The sequence below is a fragment of the Chiloscyllium punctatum genome, chromosome 2 (genome assembly GCF_047496795.1).
Source record: "Chiloscyllium punctatum isolate Juve2018m chromosome 2, sChiPun1.3, whole genome shotgun sequence".
Taxonomy (NCBI): Eukaryota; Metazoa; Chordata; class Chondrichthyes; order Orectolobiformes; family Hemiscylliidae; genus Chiloscyllium; species Chiloscyllium punctatum.
Window position 1 is genome coordinate 40,808,984 of NC_092740.1, and position 17,506 is coordinate 40,826,489.

General features: G+C 42.5%; 1 protein-coding gene across 1 annotated transcript in view; it reads left to right on the forward strand.

The window, feature by feature from the left end:
* Positions 1 to 17,506, forward strand: part of tbca (tubulin cofactor a) — a 76,689-nt gene that overhangs the window by 41,754 nt on the left and 17,429 nt on the right. The gene's annotated exons all lie outside the window — the stretch shown is intronic.

The following is a 17,506-nucleotide window of genomic DNA, read 5'->3' on the forward strand; positions in this document are numbered from 1 at the left end:
GGGAGGGATCCAGGGAGATAGTGAGAAAAGATTTCCATCTGAAACTGGTACAGTTAAGAACAAAGGCAAGTCAAACAGTCATGGCAGGCCGGGACAAAGCAGACAACAAGGTAGGACTGATAAATTAAACTGCATTTATTTCAATGCAAGAGGCCTAACAGGGAAGGCAGATGAACTCCGGGCATGGTTAGGAATATGGGACTGGGGTATCATAGCGAATACAGAAACATGGCTTGGGGATGGACAGGAGTGGCAGCTTAATGTTCCAGGATACAAATGCTACAGGAAGCACAGAAAGGGAGACGAGAGGAGGGGGAGTGGCATTTTTGATAAGGGATAGCATTACAGCTGTGCTGAGGGAGAATATTCCCGGAAATACATCCAGGGAAGTTATTTAGGTGGAACTGAGAAATAAGAAAGGGTTGATCATCTCATTAGGATTGTATTATAGACCCCCTGCAAGTCGGAGGGAAATTGAGAAACAAATTTGTAAGGAAATCTCAGCTATCGATAAGAATAATAATAGGGTAGTTATGCTAGGGGATTTTGACATTCCAAACATGGACTGGGACTACCATAGTGTTAAGGAGTTAGATGGAGAGGAATTTAAGTGTGTACAAGAAAATTATCTGATTTCACTATGTGGATGTACCTTCCAGAGAATGTGCAAAACATGACCTACTCTTGAGAAATAAGGCAGGGCAGGTGACTGAGGTGTCAGTTGGGGAGCACTTCGGGGTCAGTGACCAAAATTCTGTTCATTTTAAAATAATGATGGAAAAGGATCGACCAGACCTAAAAGTTGAAGTTCTAAATTGGAGAAAGGCCAATTTTGACGGGGCATTAGGCAAGAACTTTCAAATGCTGATTGGGGGCAGATGTTCACGGGTAGAGAGACGGCTGGAAAATGGGAAGCCTGAAGAAATGAGATAACGAGAGTGCAGAGAAAGTATATACCTGTTAGGGTGAAAGGAAAGGCTGGCAGGTATAGGTAATGTTGGATGACTAAAGAAATTGAGGGTTTGATTAAGAAAAAGAAGGAAGAGTATGAAAGGTATAGACAGGATAGATTAAGTGAATCCTTAGAGTATAAAGGCAGTAGTAGTATACTTAAAAGAGAAATCAGGAGGGCAAAAATGGGATGTGAGAGAGCTTTGGCAGCTAGAGTTAAGGAATATCCAAAGGGTTTTTACAAATATATTAAAGACAAAAAGGGTAACTAGGGAGAGAATAGGGCCCCTCAAAGATCAGCAAGGCAGCCTTTGTGTGGAGCTGCAGGAAATGGGGAAGATACTAAACGAGTATTTTGCATCAATGTTTACAGTGGGAAAGGGCATGGAAGATATAGAATATAGGGAAAAAATGGTGACGTCTTGAAAAATGTCCCTATTACAGAGGCGGGGGGGGATGTCTTGAAATGCATAAAGATGGATAAATCTCCAGGACCTGTTCAGGTGGGAAGCTAGGAAGGTGATTGCTGGGCCTCTTACTGAGATAGTCATAGGTGAGGTGCTGGAAGACTGGAGGTTGGCTAACGTGGTGCCACTATTTATGAATGGTGATAAGGACAAACTAGGAATGGTATCCAAAGAGCCTGACGTCAGTGGTGGGCACGTTGTTGGAGGGAATCCGGAGGGGCATGGTGTACATGTATTTGGAAAGGCAAGGACTGGTTTGGGATAGTCAACATGGCTTTATGCGTGGGAAATCATGTTTCACAAACTTGGTTGAGTTTTTTTTTGAAGAAGTCACACAAAGGATTGAGTGGGGCAGAGTGATAGACATGATCTATATGGACTTCAGTAAGGCGTTCAACAAGGTTTCCCATGGGAGACTGGTTGGCAAGGTTAGATTTCATGGGATACAGGAAGAACTAGCCATTTGGATACAGAACTGGCTTAAGGTAGAAGACAGAAGATAGTGGTGGAGGGTTGCTTTTCAGACTGGAGGCCTGTGACAAGTGGAGTTTAATTTAGATAAATGCAAGGTGCTACATTTTGGGAAAGCAAGTCTTAGCAGGACTTATACACTTTATGGTAAGGTCCTAGGGAGTGTTGCTGAACAAAGAGATCTTGGAGTGCAGGTTCGTAGCTCCTTGAAAGTGGAGTTGCAGATAGGATAGTGAAGAAGACATTTGATATGCTTTCCTTTATTGGTCAGAATATTGAGTACAAGAATTGGGAGGTCACGTCATGGCTGTACAGGATGTTGGTTAGGCCACTGTTGGAATATTGCGTGCAATTCTGGCCTCCTTCCTATCGGAAAGATGTTGTGAAACTTGAAAGGGTTCAGAAAAGATTTACAAGGATGTTGACAGGGTTGGGGGATTTGAGTGGTAGGGATAGGTTGAACAGGCTGGGGCTGTTTTCCCTAGAGTGTCGCAGGCTGAGGGGTGACCTTGGAGGTTTATAAAATCATGAGGGGCATGGATTGGATAAATAGACAGTCTTTTCCCTGGGGTGGGGGAGTCCAGAATTAGAGTGCATTGGTTTAGGGTGAGAGGGGAAAGATATAAAAGTGATCTAAGGGGCAACTTTTTCACACAGAGGGTGGTACGTGTATGGAATGAGCTGCCAGAGGATGTGGTGGAGGCTGGTACAATTGCAACATTTAAGAGGCATTTGGATGGGTATATGAATAGGAAGGGTTTGGAGGGATATGGGCCAGGTGCTGGCAGGTGGGACTAGATTGGGTTGGGATGTCTGGTCGGCATGGACGGGTTGGACCGAAGGGTCTGTTTCCGTGCTGTACATCTCTGTGACTTTATGATATGGATTTAAAGTGGTGTGCAAAACAATCAACGGCGACATGAGTTTTGTTTTTCAACAGAGTGAGTAGTTAGGTTATGGAATGCACTGTCTGGATATATGGTAGAGGCAGGTTCAAATCAGGCATTCAGGAGGGCCTTGGATGATGATTGTTTGGCATCAAAATAGTGTCAAGGGTATAGTGAAAAGGCAGGAAATTGGCACTAGATAACACACATCTGCAGAGCTGGTGCATAGCACAATGTGTTGAATAGCCTACTTACCATACAGTTGTTCTTGTCTGAAAAGGCAGGTAAAACCTGTTTGATAAAGCTGGAACAGGCTGTTCCTGAGTCTTTGAGGGTTGACTGATATTTGTCTCAGCACGCTCCTGTTCCACTGAACTCATCTCTACCTACCTCGACACTGTCCTATTTCTCCACCCCCCCCCCCCCCCCCCCCGGTCCAGGAACTCCCCACATACGTTCGAGACACCACCCACGCCCTCCACCTCCTCCAAGACTTTGGTTTTCCCCAGCCCCCAATGCCTCATCTTCACCATGGATATCCAATCCCTCTACACCTCCATCCGCCATGACCAGGGCCTCCAAGCCCTCCGTTTTTTTCCTCTCCAGACGTCCCCAACAGTACCCTTCCACTGACACTCTCGTTCGTTTGGCCGAACTGGTCCTCACCCGTAACAATTTCTTCTTCGAATCCTCCCACTTCCTCCAGATCAAAGGGGTAGCCATGGGCACACGTATGGGCCCCAGCTATGCCTGTCTCTTTGGCTATGTAGAACAGTTGATCTTCCGTAATTACACCGGCACCACTCCCCACCTCTTCCTCCGCTGCATTGATGACTGCATTGTCGCCACCTCGTGCTCTCACAAGGAGGTTGTGCAATTCATCAACTTCACCAACACATTCCACCCTGACCTTTAAATTTACCTGGACCATCTCTGACACCTCCCTCCCCTTCCTGGACCTCTCCATCTCCATTAATGACGACCGACTTGACACTGACATTTTTTTTACAAACCCACCGACTCTCACAGCTACCTAGATTACACCTCTTCCCACCTTATCTCTTGTAAAAATGCCATTCCATATTCCCAATTCCTCCGCATCCGCCATATCTGTTCCCAGGAGGACCAGTTCCACCACAGAACACACCAGATGGCCTCCTTCTTTAGAGACCACAATTTCCCTTCCCACGTGGTTAAAGACCTGTGCCCACACCTCCTCCCTCACCTCTATCCAAGGCCCTAAAGGAGCTTCCACATCCATCAATGTTTTACCTGCACATCCACTAATATCATTTATTGTATCCGTTGCTCCCAATGCGGTCTCTTCTACACTGGGGAGACCGGACGCCTCCTAGCAGAGTACTTTCGGGAACATCTCCGGGACAGGTCCTGGGCCTCCTTCGCCGCTCCCTCACCACCAGACACCTGGAGGAAGAACGCCTCCTCTTCCGCCTCGGAACACTTCAACCCCAGGGCATCAATGTGGACTTCAACAGTTTCCTCATTTCCTCTTCCCCCACCACACCCTAGTTCTAAACTTCCAGCTCAGTAACTGTCCCCATGACTTGTCCTCCCTGACCTTCATCCCCTCCCCCACTCACCCATTGTACTCTATGCTACTTTCTCCCCACCCCCACCCTCCTCTAGCTTATCTCTCCACGCTTCAGGCTCACTGCCTTTATTCCTGATGAAGGGTTTTTGCCCGAAACGTCGATTTTACTGCTCCTCGGATGCTGCCTGAACTGCTGTGCTCTTCCAGCACCACTAATCCAGAGTCTGGTTTCCAGCATCAGCAGTCATTGTTTTTACCTGCATGAATGCTGTCTGTTCCAACTCTGCAGTTTGCAAATTGCAGAGTCTGGCTAGATTTTAACTTAGCTTCCACACTTTGAGTTTTTAATCCATGCTTATGGGGAAAACAAATCAATATTTCTGAAACAGTCCTGGAGGTCATTGATCACCTGACCATATTGGCATTTGAAGCAGTTCAATGAAGATTCACTAAAGCTGATTTCTGGAATGAAGGGATTGGCTTGCTAAGAATGGCTGAACAATAGAGGCCTGTATTCATTGGCATTTAGACGAATAATGGTAATTTTAAAAAAACATTCTCTGTGCGGACTTATCAGGGTAGATGTTGAGAAGATGATTCCACTGGTGGGAGAATTTCTAATGAATGAACGGTTACAGAATAAGGGGAAGGAATTTCTCCCAGAGAATGGTGAATGTCTGGAATTCTCTATCCTACAGCATGTTGAGGGTAGGTCACTGGAAATATTTAAAGAGGAAGTGGACTTTCTGAAATGTCAGGGTATTGAGGACTATGCTGAGATGGCACAAAAGACAAGTTGGCACGAAGCAAATCAGCAATGATTATATAGAATGGCAAGGCTTGAAGTGACAAATGTACTACTCCTATGTTCTTTTATTCATCCTCTGGAAACTGCTAATTCTGAATGATTAGGTCAAGATTAGATTACTTTAGTGTGGAAACAAGCCCTTCGGCCCAACAAGTCCACACCGACCCTCCGAAGAACAACCCACCCAGACCCATTCCCCTACATTTACCCCTTTACCTAACACTACGAGCAATTTAGCATGGCCAATTCACCTAACCTGCGCATTTTTTGGACTGTGGGGAAAAAACCGGAGCACCCGGAGGAAACCCAGGCAGACACCGAGAATGTGCAAACTCCACGCAAACAGTTGCCTGAGGCGGGAATTGAACCCAGGTCTCTAGCGCTGTGAGGCAGCAGTGCTAACCACTGTCACCATGCCAACCGTGAATGTTGACCTCAGGATCTCAGAAAACTGATTTAATTGCATTCTTTTGTGTTCAAGAACAGGATGAAACAATGCATATTTTTATATCACAATATCAGGTTGTCAAATTATTCAGTCATTTTGCCAGTAGTAGGATTACTTTGGGAACTGCAGTCACTAATCACGTGTAATTTTATTTGGCAAGGGTTAAGATTTCCAGCATCGTACAGCCATGAACAAATGCCTACAGGTTCAAGAGGCTGATAACCAACTCTTGTGTTTGTGTCCAGCGGTAACTGGTTTGTCCATATTTGGAAGGCATAAACATCAGATAAATGAAGATTGTTTAGTACTGTTGGTTTAGGTGGGAATCTTGACCAAGACTTGCAGAAGCTGTCTTCTGCTATTCAGATAATGTCTTAGAACGTTTTGCATCTTTTTGGACAAGCAGAAGAGCACACAAATATATCTCATTTAAACAATTCTTTATTCTAACAATGCAGTATTGGGTACAAATATCACATAAGTTGTGTGCTTAATTCCACAGTAGGCCTTGAACCCATGATGATCTAATAAATTCAGAGTTCTACTAAATTTACTAGGCTGATAGTCAACTGAAGAAGTCTGTACATCTTGAGTTTTATTTGTTGGAAATCACTTAGAGTAACAGCTGTATCAGTTAAAATGTCATTATCTTTCTAACATAAAATTAAATTAATTTCATAATTGCAACATAATAGTTTTGAAGGCATCAGTATGAACTTGAAAGGCGATAAAATAATCAATTTGCTGACTTTGAATTTGCATTAGTAATTTCAGAAACTTTAGCAGTGTAAGAATTGCTTTCTCTAAATGTTTCTCTAAAAACATTCTGAAGGTTGAGAATTATTTTGGCATTTGGATGTTAAGTTACTGAAAAATGTAGGCTTTTTCAAACTCTCTGACACTGGAAAGTTATTCTGTTCATAAAATTGTTGAATTGTTACACATCAGGAGAGCATTTAGTCTATCGTGTATGTACTGGTTCTTCAGTTAAGCATTTCACTATAATGTAGGAAAGTATTGAGACTGTTAACTTGCTCATAAGCATTGAAAAGCAAAGTATTTTTTAAGCATGTTATAAAAGACTTTGAGTACAAGGAATTCAGAGGGTTTAATTTAACTAAAATTCTGATGTCTAAACTTGAGGTTGAAAGATATTTCGCCTCATTTTAAAAAGATGCTGTGCTGTTTGAAGTGGCCAAAATACCTTGATTTTATAAAGTGTCCAAATAGGTACAACTACAAATGGGTATGCCTGGTTATCAGAAGAACAATTTGCAGAATATGAAGCTTTTAAAAGAGCAGTGCTTCAAGCTGACGAGCTTGTTCCTGAAGCTTATCAACTAAAATTTAGGCCATGTGAACAAAACTAAATCAGACATTTGTAAAACTTGCAAGGGAAAAAGAAATATTGAGAGATTAGTGGTTTTGATCTCTGAAGTTAAGGGGAATTTTGAAAATGTAAGACTCTGGGGAAATGATCATGTGGGAATCAATAAGGAGATTGGAAGAATAGAACGGATAGAAAAAGCATTGGTTTCGTAGACCAAACAGAAGGGTGTCAAAATAATAAAGGAGAAAGGCTAGAATCTAAAAGTGAATGAAAGAAAAATAACATGCTTCCATGGAAATGGAATGAATATACTAATGCTGAAAATTAAATCAGTGACTTTTTCAGGTTATAGCAACACAGATTCCTCAGAAAAGGGTGCATTGGGAAAAGAGATGGGCAGTAAACACAATGGCACATGTAAAACATGTATAGTCACAAACCTGTTTAGAAAGCAGAGGCTTCAGGACAGTCAAGCACATTCTTCCTCAATTATTAACAAAGAATCATATCACTGGATATCCTGAAGATTTTATTTCAAAGGGAGAAATATTTCCTCCTTCTAAACAAGGAGGTAAACAATTAAAGGTGTTGATAGACACTGGAGTAAGTCATTCGTTGATGCTGGCTGATGATACAATGCCTCTTCCAGTGGGATTAATGAAGGAATAAATATTAATTTAGAAATATACACAGATTAAAAACTAGTCATATGCTATAGAGTTGGATTGAAGAGTGACTTGGCAAATGGATAGATTGTAGTTGGAATAGTGCAATAGAAGGAATTGATTTTATCTTGGGCAGTGACCTGGCTTGTTCAAAAATATTGTCCTCACTGATGGTGTTGAAACAACCAGTAGAGGTAAAATAAATAGATGCCACAGGAAAAACATCCTGGATTGTTATGTGACCATTAGAATTAGAATCCATACAGTGTGGAAACCGGCCCTTCGGCCCAGCAAGTCCACACTGACCCTCCAAAGAGGATCCCACCCAGACCCATTCACCTATTACTCTACATTTTTCCCCCTAACTAATGCAACGAACCTATATGGGCAATCTCTGAACACTATATGGGCAATTTAGCATGGCCAACTTACCTAACCTAGACTGTGGGAGGAAACTGGAGCACCCAGAGGAAACCCACTGGGGCATGTGCAAAATCCACCCAGACAGCCTGCCCAAGGCTTTAATCGAACCCAAATCCCTGGCGCTATGAGGCATCAGTACTAACCACTCAGCCACTGTGCTGGCTATGTTTGACAAGAGCTCAAGCTCATATTCTCTTTCTCTTCCTCTTCCTGTCTAATGAAGAAAGAGAAGTGAGTTGGAAATTTACTTCTCTGTAACTATTTTGAAAAAATTAAATAAAATAGATGAAAGCAAAGAAGCTGACATGTTTAGTCCATATTCCTTAACAGAATGATTAATAGCAAAGCTGTTGGAAAATTACTGTCCGAGAATCCACTACCTTTTATAGATACTTAACTTTAATATCCTAAGATGCATCCCATCAGATCCAGGAGAATTATCTATCTTTAGCCACGTTAGTTTCCATAGTACCATTTGGCTTGTGATTAGCTATTTTAATTAGTACCGCTCTTCCTGCTCCTTGATTATTTAATTTGTAATGCTATTAGTGCCGCCTTCTGATACAAAACATTTATTCGATTCTTCTGTCATTTTCTGACACCCCATTATTGTTTCCCCCACTTTGTTCTGCAGTGGGCCTGTGTTCAATTTGGCTTCTCTCTTCCTTTTTTATACGTTTTAAGGAAGTTCTTGTAGGTAGACAATCCATTATCCAAAATCCAAAGTTTCTTTTGTGAAGTTTTTTCTCATTAACAAGGTTGTTTGGTGTGCAAACAGTTAACCCAACTCCACTCTCACTCGACCCACATCATGCTGAGGGTGTGGCCCAGCACTGGCAGGTGTTAATTCTGTCTCCGGGCCCATCGTACACTCGGGTGCATCTGCTTTTCAGTAAGATTTTCTAAAAGTTCACCATTAAACTGTCACTTATTCCGAAATCTGGAAAATCCTGAAAACTAGCTGGTCCTGAGGGTTTCAGATAAAGAATTGTGTACTTGTAGTTGGAAGTTTATTCTCAAAGTTTATCTTCTGTCTCTTTTTTTTGATGAAGATTAGTGGGAAGCTCATAGATTAGGAAGCCTTTTAAAAATCAGCAGAAGACGACCAAAAAGCAGTAAGGAGGAGAAGATGAAATATAAGGGTAAGCCAGATAGTAATGTAAAAGAAGATTGCAACAGTCTTTTGTTTTAGATGTACAAAAAGAAAAGAGACATGAGACATAAGACATTGGAACACTGTCAAATAGTGATAGAGTAATAATGGGCAACAAAGAATGGCAGATAAACTAATTGAGTACTTTGTGCCAATCTTTATGGCTTCATCAAGGGGAGGTCATGCCAGACAAATCTGTTAAATTCTTTGAGGAGATCATGAGCAAATTAGGAGAGCCAGTGACATGATTGTTTTTTAAAGAGTTCCAGAAAGCCTTTTAGCAATGTGCTGCACAGAAGGTTCCTAAATAAGACCATGGTGTTAGGAGCATGGTATGCATAGAGGGTTGACTGACTGGCAGAATGTTGGGAAAAACAGGCTTTTTTCAGAATAATAACCAGTTCTGCAGGGGTCAGTGTTGGGTCTGTAATTGTTAACATTATACATTAATGATTTGGACAAAGGATCTAAGGGCATTGTTGCGAAGTTTTGCAGATGACACCAAGATAGATGGACAGGTAATTTGAGGAAGTGGAGAGGCTGCAAAAGGATGCGGGCAGGCTAGAGTAGTGGGTAAAGATATGGCAGATTGAATACAATGTGGGCAAAGTGTGAGGTTATGCACTCTAGTCAACGAATAGAGGTGTAGACTATTTTCTAAATAGGGAAAGAATTTGGAATCTTGAAACACAAAGGGGCTAGAGAGTCTTAGTTTGGAGTACTCAAAATGAACCTGCAGGTTCAATTGGCAACAGGCAAATGCAATATTAGTGTTCATTTTGAGAACCTAGAATACAACACCAGGGATGTACTCCTGAGGCTGTATAAGGCTCTGGTCAGACTTCTCAAATGAGAAGTGGTTGAGGACTCCGCATCTGTATTCAGTGGAATTTAGAAGAATGAGGAGGGATCTTATTGAAACTTAGAGAATACTGAGAGGCCTTGATAGAATGGAAATGGAGAGGATGTTTCTGCTAGCAGGAGAGACTAGTATCTGAGGCGACAGCCTCACAAAGGAGGGAAAACCCTTTAGAACGCAGATGAGGAATTCTTGCACCAAGAGTGTAATAAATCTTTTGGAACACATTGCCACAGATGGCTGTGGAGGAAAAGTCATTAAGTGTCTTTTAGCCAGAGTTAGGTAGGTTTGTGATTAATAAGGGTTGAAAATTTTAGGAGAGTGGAGTTGAGAAACATCAGCCATGATTGAGCCTGCTCCACCATTTAATGTGCTGAATGGCCTAATTTTGCTTCTGTATCGCATAATGTTATAGTGTGGTCATTTTTGTTTTTTAAATATATATTTTCCAATCTTTTAGGTTACTTTTGGCAAATTATACATTTAAAAAAAAATTAATTTAATGGTTGACATCACCTGCTTAGAATCCTTACTCCTCACTGGGATAAGTCTCTTGATTAAACTTTAACAATATAACCCAGGATACAAAGTTATTCTGGAGCAGTGTTGTTAGAGCAGTAAGACTGCTATTTTTTTGGGTTTCTAGATTAAGGTGCAAAGATGACATTTAGTAGAATGATGTGCTCTTCCTGTCAGATGTGGGAGGTTAGGGAGATTTTCAGTGTTACTGAGGATTATGTCTGCATTTGGTTGCGAATCCTATTGGATTGTGTATGATGGTTGGAGTAGCCGTTCAAGGCAGTGAGGAATTTACAGGAGCCAGGTTGTGATGGATGGCAGTTTCAGGAAAGGAGAAAAACCACAGTTACCTTCAGGAAAGGTAGGAAAGGTAGGAGGGGTAGGCAGGTTGTGTAGGAGTCTCCTGTGACTATCCCCACCTCCAGTATGCTGTTTTGGAAAATGTTGGGAGTTGTGGATTCTTGGGGGAATGTACCATCAATAGTCAGGTTTTGGTCGTGAGACTGGCTGTACTATAACAAGGGGCTAGGTCATGTTCCAACCGGTCAGTTGTGATATGGGACTGCCTAGTCAGAGGCACAAATAGACATTTTTGTGGCCAATGGTGAGACATCAGAATGTTGTGTTGCCTCCCTGGTGCCATGATAAAGAATATTTACTGAGAGGGTGCAGATATTCTCCAAAGGGAAGAGGGGCCAGCAGGAGGTCATTGTGCACATTGGAATTAATGATTGTAGAAGAGAAAAGGACAAGAATCTGAGGAGAAAATATCGGAAATTAGGCAGGAAGCTAAAATGTAGGTCAGTCACAGATATGCAGCATGAAACAGACCCTTCAGTCCAACTTATCCATGCCGACCAGATATCTTGACCTAATCTAGTCCCATTTGCCAGCACTTTGTCCATATCCCTCTAAACCCTTCCTATTAATATACCGCTCCAGATGCCTTTTTAAATGTTGTAATTGTACCGGCGCCCACCACTTCCTTTGGCAGCTCATTCCATATACGCACCACCCTCTGCGTGAAAATGTTGTTGTCCCTTCAGTCTATTTTAAATTTTTCCCCTCTCACCTGAAACAGATGCCCTCTAGTTGTGGACTCCCCCACTCTAGGGAAAAGACCTTGTCTCTTTGACTTATCCATGCCCCTTTATAATTTTATCAACCCCTCTTAAGGTCACCCTTCAGTCTCCAACGCTCCAGGGAAAACAGCCCCAGCCGGTTAGCCTCTCCCTGTAGTTCAAATCCTCCAACCCTGGCAACGTCCTTGTAAATTTTTTCTGAACTCTTTCAAGTTTCACAACATCTTTCCGATAGGACAGACACCAGAATTGCACACAATATGCCAAAAATGGCCTAACCAACATAACCTCCCAACTCCTATTCTCAATGCTATGTTCAATAAAGGAAAGCATATCGTAAGCCTTCTTCACTCTCCTCCCAACTTGCAACTCAACTTTCAAGGAACTGTGAACCTGTACTGCAAGTTCTCTTTGTTCAGCAACACTCCCACAGGATCTTACCATTAAATATATACGTCCTGCTCTGATTTGCCTTTCCAAAATTCAGCACTTCACATTTATCTAAATTAAACTCCATCTGCCACTCCTCAGCCCACTGGCCTATCTGATCAAGATCCCATTGTACTCTAAAGTAACCTTCTTTGCTGTCCACAAAACCTCCAATTTTGATGTCATCTGCAAACATACAAACTATACCTCTTATGTTCACATCCAAATAATTTACATAAATGACAATAAGCAGAGGACCCAGCATCGATCATTGTGGTACACTTGTGGTCATAGGCCTCCAGTCTGAAAATCAACCCTCCTCCACCACTGTCTTCTACCTTCAAGCCAGTTTTGTATCCAGATAGCTAGTTCTCCCTGTATTCCATGAGATCTAACCTTGCTAAACAGTCTCTCATGAGGAACCTTATCAAATGCCTTACTGAAGTCCATATAGATCATGTCCACCACTCTACCCTCATCAGAACTCTTCTTAACTTTATCAAGTTTGTGAGGCATGATTTCCCATGCGCAAATCCATGTGGACTATCGCTGATCAGTCCTTGCCTTTCCCAATACATGTAAATCCTGTCCCTCAGAATCCTCTCCAACACTGATGTCAGGCTCAATAGTCTATAGTTCCCTGACTTTTCCTTATCACCTTTCTTAAATAGTGGTACCACGTTAGCCAACCTCCAGTCTTCCGGCACCTCACTTGTGACTATCGATGATACAAATATCTCAGAAAGCGGCCCAGCAATCACTTTCATAGTTTCCCACAGAGTTCTAGGTTGCACCTGATCAAGTCCTGGGGATTTATCCATTTTCATGCATTTTAAGACATTCAGCACTATCAACTCTGTGTAATATGGACATTTTTCAAGCTGTCACCATCTATTTCCCTCTCTTCTATATCTTCCATACCCTCTTCTACAGTAAATACTGATGCAGAATCCTCTTTTAGTAACCCCCTCATCTCCTGTGATTCTACATGTAGGTTGCCTTGCTGATCTTTTGAGAGGTCCTATTATCTTCCTAGTTACCCATTTGTCCTTAATGTATTTATAAAATCTCTTGGCTTCTCCTTAACTCTGTTTGCTAAAGCTATCTCCTATCCCCTTTTTTGCCCGCCTGAGTTCCCTCTTAAGTATACTCCTACTGCCTTTATACTCTTCTCAGGATTCACTCGATCTCTGCTGTCTGTACCCGACATATGCTTCCTTCTTTTTCTTAACCAAATCTTCAATTTCTATAGTCATCCAACATTCCCCACACCTACTAGCCTTCCCTTTCACCCTAACAGGAATATACTGTCTCTGCTTATCTCATTTTTGAAGGCTTCCCATTTTCCAGCCATTCCTTTACCTGTGAACGTCTGCTCCCAATCAACTTTTGAAAGTTCTTGCCTAATATTGTCAAAATTAGCCTTCCTCCAATTTAGAACTTCAGATTTTAGATCTGGTCTGTCATTTTCCATTTCTATTTTAAAGCTCATACAATTATGGTCGCTGGCCTCAAAGTGCTCCTCCACTGACACCTCAATTACCTGCCCTGCCTAATTTCCCAAGAGTAGTTGTGGTTTTGCACCTTCTCTAGTAGCTGCATCCACATACAGAATTTTCTTGTACCCACTTAACAAATTCATCTCCATCTAAATCTTTAACACTATGGCAATCCCTGTCTATGTTTGGAAAGTAAAACACCCCTACTCCCCTATTATTCTTAAGGATAACCATTTCTCAATTTCCCCCCTGACTACTGGGAGGTCTATAAATAGAATCCCAATAACGTGACCATCCCTTTCCTATATCTCAGTTCCAATCTAATAACTTCCCTGGATGTAATCCCAAGAATCTCCTCCTGAAGTAAAGCTGTAAATGCTATCACTTATCAAAAACGCCACTCCCCCTCCTCTCTTGCCCCTGCCCCCCCCCCCGCTTCTATCTTTCCTGTAGCATTTGTATCCTGGAATGTTAAGCTGCCAGCCCTATCCATTCCTGAGTCGTTAGTCTGTAATTGCGATGATATCCCAGTCCCATGTTCCTAATCATGCCCCGAGTTCTCATCTGCCTTCCCTGTGAGGCCTCTTACAATGAAATAAATGCAGTTTAACTTATCAGTTCTACCTTATTCTGTCCTTTGTTTCTGCCTGCTCTGACTGTTTGTTTGATTTGCTCCTTTTCCTACCTGTACCAGTCTCAGATTGAACTCTCTCCTTACTATTTCCCTGGGTCCCACCCTCTCACCTTACCAGTTTAAATCCTCCTGAGCAGCCCTAGCAAATCTCCCTGCCAGTAGATGAGTCCCCTTCCAATTCAGGTGCAATCTGTCCTCCTTGTACAGGTCACTTCAACCCCAGAAGAGATTCCAATGATCCCAAAAGTGTGAATCCTTCTCCCCTGCACCACCTCCTCAGCCATGTATTCATCTACTCTATCCTCCTATTCCTACCCTCACTAGCTCTTACCACCGGGAATAATCCAGATATTATCATCTTCAAGGACATCCTTTTTAAATTTCTGCCTAGCTTTCCTGCCTAACATTCTCCCTTCGGAATTTCCCTTCCTATGTCGTTAGGTCCAATATGTACAACAACCTCCTGATGGTCCCTCTCCCCTTATCTGAGATATCCTCTATTCTGGCACCAGGGAGGCAACACACCATTCTGATTTTTACTGCCGGTCGCAGAAACATCTGTCTGTGCCTCTGAGTAGGGAGTCCCCTAACACAATCAATCACTTGGGACCCAATGTGTACCCCTCATTGCATGAGAACCATTCTCAGTACCAGGAACTTGGCTGTTCATGCTACATTCCCTTGAGAGTCTACTTTTTCCCAAAACAGCATACTTGTGTGAGATGGGGATAGCCACAGGAGACTCCTGCACTATCTGCCTACTCCTCCTACCTTTCTTGGAGTTAACCCATCTACCTGTGTTTCTGCAGCTTTTCTGCCTTCCTCTAACTGCCATCCATCACACCACCTAGCTCCTGCAAATTCCTTATTGCCTCTAACTGCAGCTCTGACCAATTCACATGCTCTCTGATAGGATTTGCAACCAAAGTCACTTCCTGCAGACGTAATCATCAGTAACATGGAAATCTCCCTAAACTCCCATGTTTGACAGGAAGAGCACATCACTCTACTAAAGGTTGTCTTTGCTCCTTCACAATGTATAGACCCAGAAAATAGCACCATCTTATTGCTATAAAAAAACACTGCTGCAGGCTAACTTAATATTTTCAATTAAATTTTTAAAAATATAAGCCATGAGACAGATCTCAATAAATCATCTAATCGAGAAAGAACCCACTCTCCTTGTTATTGTAGATTTACAACAAGGCTATACTTAAAACTATGTACTTAACTGTTCCTTGTGCTGTGAGCCCTCCCACATCGTTTTCTTCAAGGTTAGCTGTGAATTTTGGTTTTTGTTAATTTTTTTCGAGACACATTCCGATGTCTGAAATACTTGGACTCAAACAACAAAGACAGTAACTGTGCAGATTCAGTGTGTCAGGCAGCAGCATAGTTTTCTTTCTCTGACCATGTGGTCACTACCTTTTTGTCTGTCTTCCTCCTTTTAAAGTGCCCATCGTTTTGATCTTTTGTCCACCAGAGTTCCAAAGCAACATATAAAACAATACTTGCTGTTCCTGGAATTCAAGGAAATCCCCTCCAACACCTAAAATACCGCAAAAAAGAGCAGCTCTTACAGCCACAATTTTTCCATCCTCCATTTTGGTTTTCCCAGAATAATAAAATATGGATTACTCCTGGTGCCATGGTCTAGTGAGGGTATGAGTAGGAGGATACAGCAGATTAATGTGTGCTGAAAAACTAGCGTAAAGGAAAAGGATTCGCTTTCTTGGATCATTGGAATCTTTTCTGGAGTAGAAATAACCTGTATAAGAAGGACCTGTATATGAATTGGAAGGGGACTAATGTACTGGCAGGGAGATTTGTTCCAGCTGCTCTGGAGGATTCAAATCAGTAAGGTGGGAGGTCGCGACCCATTGAGGTAGTGAGGAAAGAGATCAGTCTGAAACATACAGTTGGGAAAAACAGTCAGGGCAGGCAGGAACAAAGTAGAGAATAACATCGGACTGATAAATTAAACTGCATTTATTTCAAGGTGGGAGGCCTTATAGGTAAGGCAGATGAACTCAAGGCATGGTTAGGAACATGGGACTGGGATCTCCTGGCGATTTATGGAGTAGTGGCTCAGGGATGGGCTAGACTGGCAGCTTAATGTTCCAGGGTACAGATGTTATAGGAAGGATAGAAAGGAAGCTAAGAGTGGAGAGACATTTTTGATAAGGGATAACATTATGACTGTACTTCGGGAGGATATTCCTGGGAGTACATCCAAGGAAGTTATTTGGGTGGAACTGAGGATATTAGAAAGGGATAATTATATTATAAAGATTGTATCCTCGCGCTCTGGCACTCTCTCTCCATAGTCAGCAGGAAATTGAGAAAGTTTCTAACGAGATCATAGTTCTCTGTAAGAATAATAAGGTGGTAACGGTATGGGATTTTAACTTTTTAAACCTAAACTGGGATTGGCACAGAGTTAGGATGGAGAGGGATTTGTGATGTGTGTACTAAACGAGTATTTTGTATCAGTATTTACTGCAGAGAAGGAAATGGGCACTAGAGAACTTTGGGAAATAAATAGCGACATCTTGCAAAACATCCATATTACAGAGAAGGAAGTGCAGGATGCCTTGAAATGCATAAAGATGGATAAATACCTGGGATCTGATTTGGGTGTACCCAAGAACATTGTGGGAAGCTCAGGAAGTGATTGCTGGGTCCCTTGCTGAGATATTTGTATCGTCAATAGTCACAGAGGAGGTGCTGGAAGACTAGAGATCAGCTAACATGGTGACACTGTTTAAGAAAGGTGGTAAGGAAAAGGCAGGGAACTGTAGACTAATATCATTTATTGTATCCGTTGCTCCCGATGCGGTCTCCTCTACATTGGGGAGACTGGGCGCCTCCTAGCAGCGCGCTTTAGGGAACATCTCCGGGACACCCGCACCAATCAACCACACCGTCCCGTGCCCCAACATTTCAGCTTTCCCCCACCCCCCCCTTCCCACTCTGCCGAGGACATGGAGGTCCTGGGTCTCCTTCACCGCTGCTCCCTCACCACCAGACACCTGGAGGAAGAACGCCTCATCTTCTGCCTCAGAACACTCCAACACCAGGGCATCAATGTGCACTTCAACAGTTTCCTCATTTCCCCTTCCCCCACCTCACCAACTTATCTCTCTATGCTTCAGGCTCACTGCCTTTATTCCTGATGAAGGGCTTTTGCCCGAAACGTCGATTTTGAAGCTTCTTGAGTGCTGCCTGAACTGCTGTGCTCTTCCAGCACCACTAATCCAGAATCTGGTTTCCAGCATCTGCAGTCATTGCTTTTACCTCCTGAGGGGGAACTGTAGATTGAGTCTGAC